The 14,113-nt window shown below is 43.7% G+C and overlaps 1 pseudogene; it reads right to left on the reverse strand.

The window, feature by feature from the left end:
• Nucleotides 1-6,316: 6,316 nt before the first annotated feature.
• Nucleotides 6,317-7,566, reverse strand: LOC115859888 (poly(rC)-binding protein 1-like; annotated as a pseudogene).
• Nucleotides 7,567-14,113: the final 6,547 nt, after the last annotated feature.

The raw sequence follows: 14,113 nt of genomic DNA on the forward strand, positions 1-14,113 counted from the left end.
TGAACAGTAGTTGTGGGGCTGGGATTTAAAACCCACAGAGTCCTGCTCCACTGCCCATACTTTTTTTTTTTAATTTTAATTGATCGTTATTGGAGTATAATTGCTTCACAATACTGTGTTAGTTTCTGTTGTACAACAAAGTGAATCAGCCATATGCATACATATACCCCATATCCCCTCCCTCTTGAGCCTCCCTCCCACCCTCTCTATCGCACCCCTCTAGGTCATCAAAAAGCACTGAGCACCAAGCTGATCTCCCTGTGCTATGCTGCTGCTTCTCACTAGCTATTTTACATTGAGTAGTGTATATATGTCGATGCTGCTCTCACTTTACCCCAGCTTCCCCCCTTCCTCACCACGTCCTCAAGTCTATTCTCTATATCTATGTCCACTGCCCATATTCTTAATCACTATTCCATACAGCCTCTCAGAAGACACACAACAACTGAGGAACAAAGATGGCGGAGTAGAAGGATGTGCTCTCACTCCCTCTCGTGAGAACACCAGAATCACAACTAGCTGCTAGACAGTCATCGACAGGAAGACACTGGAACTCACCAAAAAAGATACCCCACATCCAAAGACAAAGGAGAAGCCACAATGAGACGGTAGGAGGGGTGCAATCACAGTAAAATCAAATCCTGTAACTGCTGGGTGTGTGACTCACAGACTGGAGAACACTTATACCACAGAAGTCCACCCACTGGAGTGAAGGTTCTCAGCCCCATGTCAGGCTTCCCAACCTGGGGGTGCAGCAACGGGAGGAGGAATTCCTAGAGAATCAGACTTTGAAGGCTACTGAAGTTTGATTGCAGGACTTCCACAGGACTGGGGAAAACAGAGACTCCACTCTTGGAGGGCACACACAAAGTAGTGTGTGCATTGGGACCCAGGGGAAGGAGTAGTGACCCCAGGGGAGACTGAACCAGACCTACTTGCTAGTGTTGGAAGGTCTTCTGCAGAGGCAGGGGGTGGCTGTGGCTCACCGTGGGGACAAGGGCACTGGCAGCAGAAGTTCTGGGAAGTACTCCTTGGTGTGAGCCCTCCCAGAGTCTGCCATTAGTCCCACCGAAGAGCCCAGGTAGGCTCCAGTTTTGGGTTGCCTCAGGCCAAACAACCAACAGGGAGGGAACCCAGCCACCCATCAGCAGTCAAGAGGATTAAAGTTTTACTGAGCTCTGCCCACCAGAGCAACAGCCAGCTCTACCCACCACCAGTCCCTCCCATCAGGAAACTTGCACAAGCCTCTTAGATAGCCTTATCCACCAGAGGGCAGACAGCAGAAGCAAGAAGAACTACAATCCTGCAGCCTGTGGAACAAAAACCACATTCACAGAAAGATAGACAAGATGAAAAGACAGAGGGCTATGTACCAGATGAAGGAACAAGATAAAACCCCAGAAAAACAACTAAATGAAGTGGATATAGGCAATCTTCCAGAAAAAGCATTCAGAATAATGATAGTGAAAATGATTCAGAACCTTGGAAAAAGAATGGAGGCAAAGATCAAGAAGATACAAGAAATATTTAACAAAGACCTAGAAGAATTAACAAACAGAGATGAACAAAAAAATAACTGAAATGAAAACTACACTAGAAGGAATCAATAGCAGAATAACTGAGGCAGAAGAACAGATAAGTGACCTGGAAGACAGAATGGTGGAATTCACTGCTGCGGAACAGAATAAAGAAAAAAGAATGAAAAGAAATGAAGACAGCCTAAGAGACCTCTGGGACAACATTAAACGCAACAACATTCACATTATAGGGGTCCCAGAAGGAGAAGAGAGAGAGAAAACACCTGAGAAAATATTTGAAGAGATTATAGTCGAAAACTTCCCTAACATGGGAAAGGAAATAGCCATCCAAGTCCAGGAAGCGCAGCAAGTCCCATACAGGATAAACCCAAGGAGAAACATGCTGAGACACATAGTAATCAAACTGGCAAAAATTAAAGACAAAGAAAAATTATTGAAAGCAGCAAGGGAAAAATGAAAAATAAGATACAAGGGAACTCCCATAAGGTTAACAGCTGATTTCTCAGCAGAAACTCTGCAAGCCAGAAGGGAGTGGCATGGTATACTTAAAGTGATGAAAGGGAAGAACCTACAACCAAGATTACTCTACCCGGCAAGGATCTCATTCAGATTTGATGGAGAAATCAAAAGCTTTACAGACAAGCAAAAGCTAAGAGAATTCAGCACCACCAAACCAGCTTTACAACAAATGCTAAAGGAACTTCTCTAAGTGGAAACACAAGAGAAGAAAAGGACCTACAAAAGCAAACCCAAAACAATTAAGAAAATGGTCATAGGAACATACATATCGATAATTACCTTAAACATAAATGGATTAAATGCTCCAACCAAAAGACACAGACTGGCTGAATGGATACAAAAACAAGACCCATTTATATGCTGTCTACAAGAGACCCACTTCAGACCTAGGGACACATACAGACTGAAAGTGAGGGGATGGAAAAAGATATTCCATGCAAATGGAAATCAAAAGAAAGCTGGAGTAGCAAAACTCATATCAGATAAAATAGACTTTAAAATAAAGAATGTTACAAGAGACAAGGAAGGACACTACATAATATCAAGGGATCAATCCAAGAAGAAGATATAACAATTATAAATATATATGCACCCAACATCAGAGCACCTCAATACATAAGGCAATTGCTAGCAGCTATAAAAGGGGAAATCGACAGTGACACAATAATAGTGAGAGACTTTAACAACTCGCTTACACCAATGGACAGATCATACAAAATGAAAATAAATAAGGAAACAGAAGCTTTAAATGACATGATAGACCAGATAGATTTAATTGATATTTATAGGACATTCCACCCCAAAACAGCAGATTACACTTTCTTCTCAAGTGCACACAGAACATTCTCCAGGATAGATCACATCTTGGGTCACAAATAAAGGCTCAGTAAATTTAAGAAAATTGAAATCATATCAAGCATCTTTTCTGACCACAATGCTATGAGATTAGAAATGAATTACAGGGGAAAAAAATGTAAAAAACACAAACACATGGAGGCTAAACAATACGTTACTAAATAACCAAGAGATCACTGAAGAAATCAAAGAGGAAATCAAAAAATCCCTAGAAACAAATGACAATGAAAACACGACGATCCAAAACCTATGGGATGCAGCAAAAGCAGTTCTAAGAGGGAAGTTTATAGCTATACCTCAAGAAACAAGAAGAATCTCAAATAAACAATCTAACCTTACACCTAAAGGAACAAGAGAAAGAAGAACAAACAAAACCCAAAGTTAGCAGAAGGAAAGAAATCATAAATATCAGAGCAGAAATAAATGAAATAGAAACAAAGAAAACAATAGCAAAGATCAATAAAACTAAATGCTGGTTCTTTGAGAAGATAAACAAAATTGATAAACCATTAGCCAGACTCATCAAGAAAAAGAGGGACAGGACTCAAATCAATAAAATTAGAAATGAAAAAGGAGAAGTTACAACAGACACCGCAGAAATACAAAGCATCCTAAGAGACTACTGCAAGCAACTCTATGCCAATAAAATGGACAACCTGGAAGAAATGGACAAATTCTTAGAAAAGCATAACCTTCCAAGACTGAACCAGGAAGAAATGAAAATATGAACAGACCAATCACAAGTAATGAAATTGAAACTGTGATGAAAAATCTTCCAACAAAGAAAAGTCCAGGACCAGATGGCTTCACAGGTGAATTCTATCAAACATTTAGAGAAGAGCTAACACCGATCCTTCTCAAACTCTTCCAAAAAATTGAGGAAGAAGGAACACTCCCAAACTCATTCTATGCGGCCACCATCACCCATCACAACCAGACAAAGATACTACAAAAAAAGAAAATTACAGACCAATATCACTGATGAATATAGATGCAAAAATCCTCAACAAAATACTAGCAAACAGAATCCAACAACACATTAGAAGGATCATACACCATGATCAGGTGGGATTTATCCCAGGGATGCAAGGATTCTTCAATATATGCAAATCAATCAGTATGATACACCATATTAACAAATTGAAGAACAAAAACCATGTGATCATCTCAACAGAGGCAGAAAAAGCTTTTGACAAAATTCAACACCCATTTATGATAAAAACTCTCCAGAAAGTGGGCAGAGAGGGAGCCTACCTCAACATAATAAAGGCCATGTACAACAAACCCACAGCAAACATCATTCTCAATGGTGAAAAACTGAAAGCATTTCCTCTAAGATCAGGAAGAAGACAAGGATGTCCACTCTCACCACTATTATTCAACATAGTTTTGGAAGTCCTAGCCACGGCAATCAGAGAAGAAAAAGAAATAAAAGGAATCCAAATAGGAAAAGAAGAAGTAAAACTGTCAGTGTTTGCAGATGACATGATACTATACATAGAGAATCCTAAAGATGCCACCAGAAAACTACTAGAGCTAAGCAATGAATTTGGTAAAGTTGCAGGAACCTAGAAAAATGGTACAGGTGAACCGGTTTGCAGGGCAGAAGTTGAGACACAGATGTAGAGAACAAACGTATGGACACCAAGGGGGGGAAAGCGGCGGGGGGTGGGGGTGGTGATGTGATGAGTTGGGCGATTGGGATTGACATGTATACACTGATGTGTATAAAATTGATGACTAATAAGAACCTGCTGTATAAAAATATAAATTAAATTTAAAAAAGAAGAAGACACACAACAAGACAAACACATATGTGCACGTGCGCACACACACACATACCACAGGGGAAAGAATAATTAACTTGAATACATTAAAATGAAAAACTTCCATAAAACAAAACACACTCTAAAAAATAAAGACGGACCCTAAAGAGAAATTATTTTTCAATACACAGAAGGAACAGAAGGTTAGTATCCAGATATAAAGAACTCCTATGATGCAGTAAGATAAGACAAACACCCAAAAGAAAAGTGAGCAAAGAATATGATAGGCACATCACAGAAGAGGAACTCAGACAGTCACTAAACATACGAAAAGATGCTTAACCTCACTAATAGTCAAGGAAATGAAAATCCAAATAAAAAGTCATTTCACAGCAGCAAAAACACAGCAACACATGGGTGTTTCTGCCCCAGGAAGCCCATTAGTGACGCAACACCCAAGGTTTTTATTTTGTCACATAAGCACTTTCCAACTAGCAGGTTCCAAAATTCCAGACTCCCAGAGGGAAAGCAGGTGCTCTGCATAAACAACAGTGTTGCACAGTTGAGGCACAGGTAACCACCCTTATCTGTTAAAGAACAGTGAGAACACTCCAGAAATCTGAGTTCGCAGGCACCAGCCAAGGGCCAACCTAGCAGGCAGGCCCTTCTAGAATGCAGCAGCTTCAGGTCTGCTATGGCAGCCCTTTTCTGCAGAGTGTACATGGATATGATCATTTTGAACAGCAGTTTGGAAGCATCTAATGAAGTTGAAGACACGCATGTCCACTGGCCCAACAGTCTCCTCCTAGGCCTATTCTGTATTAGTGCATGTGGAGACACGGTCAGGTGTACTCTTTGTAGCCTTGTTTCTAAGAGCAGAATATCAAAAATCAATCTGGATATTAATCAACCAAAGAATTGATAAATGAATTATGTCCAATTCATGCTATTGATGTCCTGAAGCAGTGGAAAGGAACTAATTAAAAGTATGTATTTCAAAATTGATAAATCTCAAAACTTAATGGTTAGAAAAAATATCTAATGGCAGCAGGATAGAAAAAGCAAGGCCTTCCTGGCTACTCAGTCTAAAATTTCAACTGCCCATCCCCATCCTGACATCATACCCCCTTCTCTGCTTTTTCTTATATCCTTAGCAGTTATCACTATCAAACATTCTATATGTTTTTACTTTCTCTTCTTGCTTATTGTCTCTCTGCTCCTCTAGAATACAAACTCCATGAGGGCAGGAATTCTTGTTTAGTCTCTTACTTTTTCTGGTTGTTACTAACCAAACCGTTTTTTATTTTTAATTCTTGACATTACAGAACTAAACTGAATTTAACATTCTGCTCTTACATTTCTTATCAACAAACATAAATAAAATCCATGATCCAAAAAACCAAAAAAAAAACTAAAAACAGAGAAAAGCTGATAAAATAAGCTAAATATGAATCCCAGCATTAACAACTGAACAGAGAATGTGATTTTTAAATTCCTGGGGAAGATAAAGTTGTGTAGAAACTGAACACTTAGAAATAATTTAAAACCTGGAAATCACTGGCCAGAAATTACACAGCTGGATTGTGAGAATATAGCATAAAGGGGTTATGAGTGAACCTACACCATTCTAGCTGCACCTCATGCCTTCTCAGAGGATAGCCTGGCATTGATTAGATTCCGGGCCAGACTAATACTGGCAACAGAACCAGTGACAGTAATCTACCTTCCAGGAGAGCCTTCCACTGGGTTGGCAGTTCTGATCTAGGCCCTGGACATCTGGCAGATGTCATTAATGTTGGTGCCTTGGTGCCTGACTATGCAGCCAATTAAGCTATTTGGAATGGTGAGTTCATGGGTAGTTTGACTAAATGCATCCAAACTTGCCCAATAGCCTTGATCTCTGGAAGGCTGGAGTCAATTCTGGTAAATCCAGTCTCACCGTGCATCACGGCAAAGGGAGAATGTTGTCTTGCCACCGGGTTCAGCTTAGCCAGATGGAGTGGAGAAATGGTGTGTTGTCCTTGGATTGAGTAGGCATTTAGAGGTGGTCCCTTCAGGTCATAGATGGTGTGGGGTAGCCTGCAGCATCTCTGCACCAAACTTGGCCACCCTCACAGATGACTAGAGAGCTATCTGGCATGGGCTGGTACAAAATGGTCTTGACTCTCCATTCTGGGGACTGGGAGAGCATCTCCAGCATGCCTAGGCAGATCTGCTTGGTACACTCGGTGACAGACTGCAGCACACCAGCAATGGTGACGGCCTGCTCGGTGGACTTGGCCAGCATTTCCCCCACCCCCAGTGCCAAAAACAGTGTCTGGCCATAGTAGCTACTCAGTAAGTATTTGTTGAATTAATGAATGAATAGGGTATGCTGCTATTTTTATAAAATTTAAAACATGTGAAAGTACTAAAAATTATTTATAGATACATATATAAGCAGTGAAAAATGCTATGCTTGAGGAATATGAACACCAAGTTTAGGACATGATCGCTGCTAGGTGGGAGGGAGGGGAATGAGATTCAGGAAGAGACACAAAGGAGCCTCAACTATATGTGTAATTTTCAAATTTCTTAAAAATATCTGAAGCAAGCATGGTAACATATTAAGAGTTGACAAAACTAAGGGGTGGATACATAGATAGTTGTAAGATTACTCTGTCTATTTGTTGTAGGCTGGAAACAATTCATTTAAAAACTATCGTATCCAGAGCTAATATATTACACCACCACCCGCTACCCCCTGACAACACCACCACCATCAGAGGCCACCCCAGGAATATCCACAGCAGCGTGTGGAGGACTCTTCTGAATGATAACTACTCCACTTCTCTCACCCTCTGCTGAATTGGAAGATGCCAGATATTGAACCTTACTCACCTTTGCATCCCATCTCTCCTGTGGCCTTTCGTGATTGTCTTACTATAAAATGGATTTTCAGTTAATATTGAATAGGGTAGAATGAAAATGCTAATTTGGGAAATGGCAGGCAGAACTGGCTACATAATTTTGCGGGCCCAGTGAAAAATGAAAGCTTATTAAAAAATTATTTAGAATTTCAAATGGCAATAGCCGGGCATTAAACCAAGCACAAGCGCACAGGCCTCCCACCCATGAATCCAGCCCCGAGGGCAGGCTTTGAACACAGAACTCGTAAAGTATCTTAATGATTTAAAAGAATAGGCTATGGGGAGGCTGCTAGCTATGCACTACATCCATTCACTTCTTCTTCCACAATAACAGAGCGGTGACTTGGTGCCAAGTTGCCCAGGTAGAGACAGCATTACTCAAGCCTTTTGGCACATGTGGCCTGGTCACTATGCTCTCTTTAGCAGAATGGAGTGGAAGTGACAGGTGTGACATCGGACCAGGAGGGCCCCTCCATGCTCTTTCCCCAACTCTGCTGACTGGAACTTGCTTTTGTGGTAACCATGGAAACAAGCTTAAGGATTCAGGATGGCAGAGCCACAAGATGGAAAGACTCTGGGCCCTGAGTGTGTGTGTGGAGCAGAGCTGTCTAGCAGTGCAGCCCACTGCCCCCTACCATTAGGTGCCTCAAATTAGTCTGTATCTTGGTTACATTACAGCAGCCTAGCTTGGTTGACTTAGGTGGTGTGATACAAATATCATTTTGATTCACCCAACAGCTAAAAATAGGCTGTTCTAGACAAATCCAATGCTGTAGCGGTCCCCTAGGCCCTGCGCACTGGCAGCAACAGGCCTTGGCCCAGCCCCAAGGGAAGAGCCTGGCTTAGAGTGGAAGTAATACATACGTTCCCTCCAAAAAACTCAAGCAGCTGCTTAGAATGTTAAAGTTCCTTAACAGAGAAAGCCTGTAAATCCCTGCATAGAAGAATAGATGTCCTCAAAATTCCCCAAAACCCTTCCTGCAAACCTGGGACGGGCTGCCAAGAGCTCTGTGGCAGCTCCTCGCTGACCATTCAGAGCCTTTCTCTAGAGACACAGTAGGCGATTGCCGGCCCTGCAAACCAGCCGGGCTGTGTCAGATGGACCAGGGGAAGAGACTGTTTATCAAGCAGGATTGAAACGCCATAGTCATCTAGTTCCCAGCAAGGCTATGAACAGCTCCCAAGGCATGTTAGACCCCAAATCCAACCAGCTACTCACTGGATAACATCCAGGGGTCAAGGATCAGATATTACATAACATAGCGGGTAGCCCAGAGCGCGCGCACACACACACACACACCTTTCTTTGGCAACAGGCCTTGGCTTTCACAATCACATTCTACTTGAATTTGCTCAGGAGTTTGTTTTTTTTTTAATAGCTACAATTAGTGAATGCCCATGCCTGCTATTCCTATTTTGATGAAAAATGAGACAGCTATCTGACGGTGCTCAAGCAGAGGGAAGCTAGGGTATCTGACCCTGGACTTGCAAAAAGAAATTTGGCATTTGCCAGTGGATACAGCTGTGCCGTTGAGAAGATATTTTCAATAATTAGTGTTTTCAACAATATTTAGCATGTCCCCAAGAAACTCCTGGACCCTTCATTAGAGTCTTCATTCAAAATTTAAGGAACTCACCCAAGGCCAGAGGGAAACTCAATGTCAGAGATAGATCAGGCTCAAGTCTTGATGACCCCAGTCCTGTCTTCAGCCCACGCTCATACCTCCCTCCCTTTTAATTAAAAAAAGTACCAGAGCAACAGACCAGTATCAAGCAAAGGCCCAAAATTGCATGTATATACTTGTCAGACCCTCTTCTCAAAAGCACAGTACATCTACAATGACCAACAAAGGGCACTGCAGAGCTTAAAACACTAGGAGAAACAAACTCTGGGATTGGAACAGCAAGGTTGGATGGAGAAGGGGTTGAAATGATGATGAAACAGAGTACAGGGGACTGGGGGGTGAGGGTGGCCACCTGGAGGCAGGCACACGCCCAAGGTCATGCACACAGCCAAGCTGGGAGGACCAAGGCCCAGGACAGAGGCTGGAGAACACAGAAACAATTTGCCTCTCTGATACTCCCCAGAAGCATGGTTCCATGGGAAATCTGGTGAACAAACATTGTTTCATTCAACCTTTTGATGAGGTGAAAAGAATGGCAGGTACTGGCCAAACTGGAAATAAAAAGACAAAAGGATTTAAGAAAGCTAAAGAAGGATGAGTGGTGAGACATTTGGAATAAACACTCCAGTGCTGACACTCCCCAGGGCTCTGGGAAGAGACTCAGTTAATCCAGGGAGGCCAAACAGGAGCTTCCTGTCAAGCCAAGGTTGAAAAAAAAAGTGTGCAGAGGTGAAACAGGCAGCAGTGTTTAGGGACCTGCATCTTGTATCAGAGACACCTGCTGTAAAGTGGCCCACAGCTTTCAGAATGTTACTGAAGTTTCAAACATGCAGACTCAGAGGCTCACCATTGCATGAGATGACTTCACTGGGGGGACAGGGCAGTTGATGAAAATGTCACCATTTACGATTGGCCAGAGCAGGAAGAGGGATGGTGGCCTTCTCCAAAACCACAAAAGCCGTGGTCAGTGCCAGAGGCAGAGACAGAACAAGGAGGCTTGCTTCCTTTCTCTGCTCTTGGCCACATGAAGATACAGTGAGAAGTCAGGAGTCTGTGACCCAGAAAAGCATCCTCACCAGAACTCTCCTGTGCTGACACCCTGACCTCAGAGTTCCAGACTCCAGAACTGTGAGAAATAAATTTCTGCTGTTTATTTTTAAAGGGAGAAAGAGGGGGGAGGCTGGTAAGAATTTTATCAGGGGTTCCTGGCCATCCTGTCCAGATGCCCATCCTCCCCTAGATGTCATGTTCCCATGAACATGTGCCCAGGGCCCACAGCTACCTTCAGCTGACTGCCCAAAACAAGGCCTTTGTTATAAAACCCCGTCATGGAGGCCTGGCGTGCTATCCCAAGGGCTCCTGGAGAGAAGTGCTGGCCTGCCTTTTCCAAACTCTTCACCATTCTTGGCCCACTTTTTACCCAGCTCCTGACTCTCGATGATAGTGGTGTTTGTGCCTCTGCAAACTGCTACCTTCAGGATTTGGTAAGGTTACTTAATGCTGGAAGCAACCACCCTCAGGACACCTGCCAGTGCTGACCCAGACCTCTGACTCCTTTCTCCTTGGAGGTCCTGACCCCCTATCTTAGCTTCAGCCCTGGGTTCCTCAACTCCCAGCGGTGGCCCACCCGTCCAACACCCCCGCCATCTAACTCCAGCCCCCTGAGTGTGATTTTGTACAGTTAGGACAGGGCCACACCATGATTGTACCTCCATTTGAAATTTGTTGCACATATAATGCCTAACAATCTCCAGTAAAGTGTATATAATTTGTCTCATAGCCTAAGTTTATTACTTCTTTATTATTCCCATCGTTGTCTTTGAGAGATTAGAATTTAAAAACAATCACCACCGACAATATTTGAGTTTTGTTAAGAAGATGTACTCAACCCAAATAGACCCAAGGCTTTGGTACCTCTAACTTGAAAACTTGATTTATTCCCAACTGTTTCTGAGCCTCTACTAAGGGCCAGGGAACATAACACACGCTTGGAAACCAGGACAAGACATGGCCCCATCTCATGGAGCTCATAGTCCAATGGGAAGAAAGACAAGTACCAAACAGTTATGAGTCAGTGTGGGCACCACTAAGAGGTACCTAGAGGAGGCATGTCTAATCCAGAGAAGACAATGGCTGAGCTAATTGTTAAGAATTAAGGAGTAACAAGGGGAAGGGAAGTGGAGCTGGGAAGGAGGGTGTTCTAAGTAGTAGGAACATCATGGGGGTGAGAGGGGGACCCTAATTCTATGAGGTGCACCACTGGGGGTGCAGGGTAGGTAAGTGCTTCCAGGAGGGGTGAGAAGATAGAGACAGGCATAGCAACATCCTGGTGGGCCTTGTCCTCCAGGCTAAGCAGTTTGGACTTTATCCTGTAATATACTTTGGTTCTCCGACTTTAGTGGGGAGCTTGTTTTAACTGTGCTTCCTGAAAGCTGCACACAGAAATTCAGATTCAACCAATGAGGGAGTAGACTCAGGAATCTGCATTTTAATAACTACTCCATCGGTTGGGTGAGTTTGATGCAGAGTATGGTTGGGCAACACTTTTCCAAATACAGCTGCAGGAGACACAGAGCCATAGAGGGGTGGCATGATCAGATCTGTTTCAGAAAAATCACTCTGGCAGAAAGTACCCATACATGCTCACTCAGCAAAGCCCCCTAATCCTTTGATAATCCTCCAGTAACCTTCTGTTGCCCAGAGCCTACAAAGCTCGGAGTTGGCTCTGAAAGAGACAGTCTCCTGAGAAGAGAGGCCACTGGGAGAGTTATGCCTGCGTGCTCCTGGACTGTTGTTTGGACCTTTGTAGCCCCAAACCCGGGGCAGCAAGGGGTGCTGATTTTGAAATCATGGAAGCCTTGGGGCCCCAAGTCCACTGATGGACTTCTGGGTGCTGGAGGACACAGGCTCTGCTGGGGGCTGAAGCCTGGATCAGATCCATGTCTAGTCTAGTCAGGCCTCCAGGAGCTCCTGACGGGACAGAACTTGTGCTCCTTTGGTTAACAAAGACCCAGGGGGATTTGGGTGCAGGCCATGTCAGCTGTTTACCCCTGAGATACCTCTTATGGCATCTCAGAGAACCGAACCCATCCTGATTAGCGTGGCCTAGTTTCTTGCAGCCAATGGTGATAAATACACTGATAAATATTTTGTGATGGCTACAACAATGACATTCCAACCAAGAGCCTGCACACTCATTTTCTGGAACTGCCAAATCAACTGAGCTGCAGTTCTGCAGAAATTGCCTTCTTATAACCTGGTGATTCTGAGCATGATAAGAATCCAGGCTGGGACTTCCCTGGCAGTCCAGTGGTTAAGACTCCACGCTTCCAATTCAGGGGGTGTGGGTTCGATCTCTGGTCAGGGAACTAAGATTCCCCATGCCGCACGGTGTGACCAAAAAATTTAAACAAAAAAGAAATGCAGGCTGACTGATGCTGACTGACAGCACAGAAGTCTGGGTGATGTTCTCCCTGGTTCACCACCCATGCCCAACCCAAGATCCAAGCCCGATGCGCCTTCAGAGCCCAGCACCTGTTCAATCTTCCCATGCCTCCTCCACAGCAAAAGTCTCATCTCTCCCAAAGTTGGACAATGCTGTGGTCCATAACATTTTGTTTCATAGTCTACCATCTCAGAGGGCAAGAACCCTGTCTTGGGCTTCTTTTTTCTGGCTCCCTGCACCAAGCAGCTACTCAGATGAGCAGGTCTGAAATGACCAAGAGGCCTCCGTGGGGGTGGGCCAGCCCTCACTCTCAGCCCCCGCCAAAGTGCTAACAGCTCAGATCTGCTGTTGCCCAGGCACCAGACCCTAGACTGGGACCTTTGTCTCCTGAACTCTCCCCAGATAATTTTTTTGGCTTATGCTTAGCAGGATTGCCCCTTTGCCAGCTGAATCCTGACTGGAATTTGGTGGGATGGAGCCTCACGGACTACCTGGCAAGACACCATTGAGGATCTAGAGAAGAAACTGGAAAAATCGTCTTATTCAGGTGCTTTAAACAGCCATTAGGAGATGATTCCATTTAAATCAGCTACAGGGGGCCTACCTCAAACATTTGGGTTTTTCTTTTTTTTTAATTTTTTAAAATTTTAATTTATTTTTGGCTACATTGGGTCTTCATTGCTGAGTGCAGGCTTTCTCTAGTTGTGGCGAGCGGGGGCTACTTTTCGTTGCGGTGCGCGGGCTTCTCATTGCGGTGGCTTCTCTTGTTGCGGAGCATGGGCTCTAGGCACGTGGGCTTCAGTAATTGCAGTGGGCAGGCTCAGTAGTTGTGGCGCACGGGCTTAGTTGCTCTACAGCATGTGGGATCTTCCTGGACCAGGGCACGAACCCGTGTCCCCTGCACTAGCAGGAGGATTCTTAACCACTGCGCCACCAGGGAAGCCCCATTTTGGCTTTTCTATGTTAACTTGTTGGTCAGTTTCTAGGCCATAAACATTTAAACATCATTTGTGTGTGTGTGTGTGTGTGTAATCTAATGACATTTGTGAGTATGTAGTTGATACCTTAAAAAATCTAAGAAACATCAACCTGATATTATTAATTGAAAGGTAAGTTTTGACATAGGTGTCAAAAACATTTATAATTACTGAGTTTCTAGAGAGTTGATCTTTTGTAATTAACTTTGAATACCATGATTAAAACTTGAAGAGATAGCCAACAAGGATACTATTTACTCTAAAGAACTAAAGTCATTACAATTAATTAACATGAGGAATTGAGAGGTTGGCATTAGTGAGACCAAGCCAAGTACCCATATGTCTTGGTACAGAGACCAAGAGGTCAGGACAATCCAATGATGATTGTCTCTCTACTGCCTGTGATGTCTGGGCACAGGGGTCTGGAACTGGCCCAGCTGGTTGGCCCTGTCACTATGCATTCTGACCTGGACTAAAAT

Source organism: Globicephala melas, chromosome 1, assembly GCF_963455315.2.
Source record: "Globicephala melas chromosome 1, mGloMel1.2, whole genome shotgun sequence".
Lineage (NCBI taxonomy): Eukaryota > Metazoa > Chordata > Mammalia > Artiodactyla > Delphinidae > Globicephala > Globicephala melas.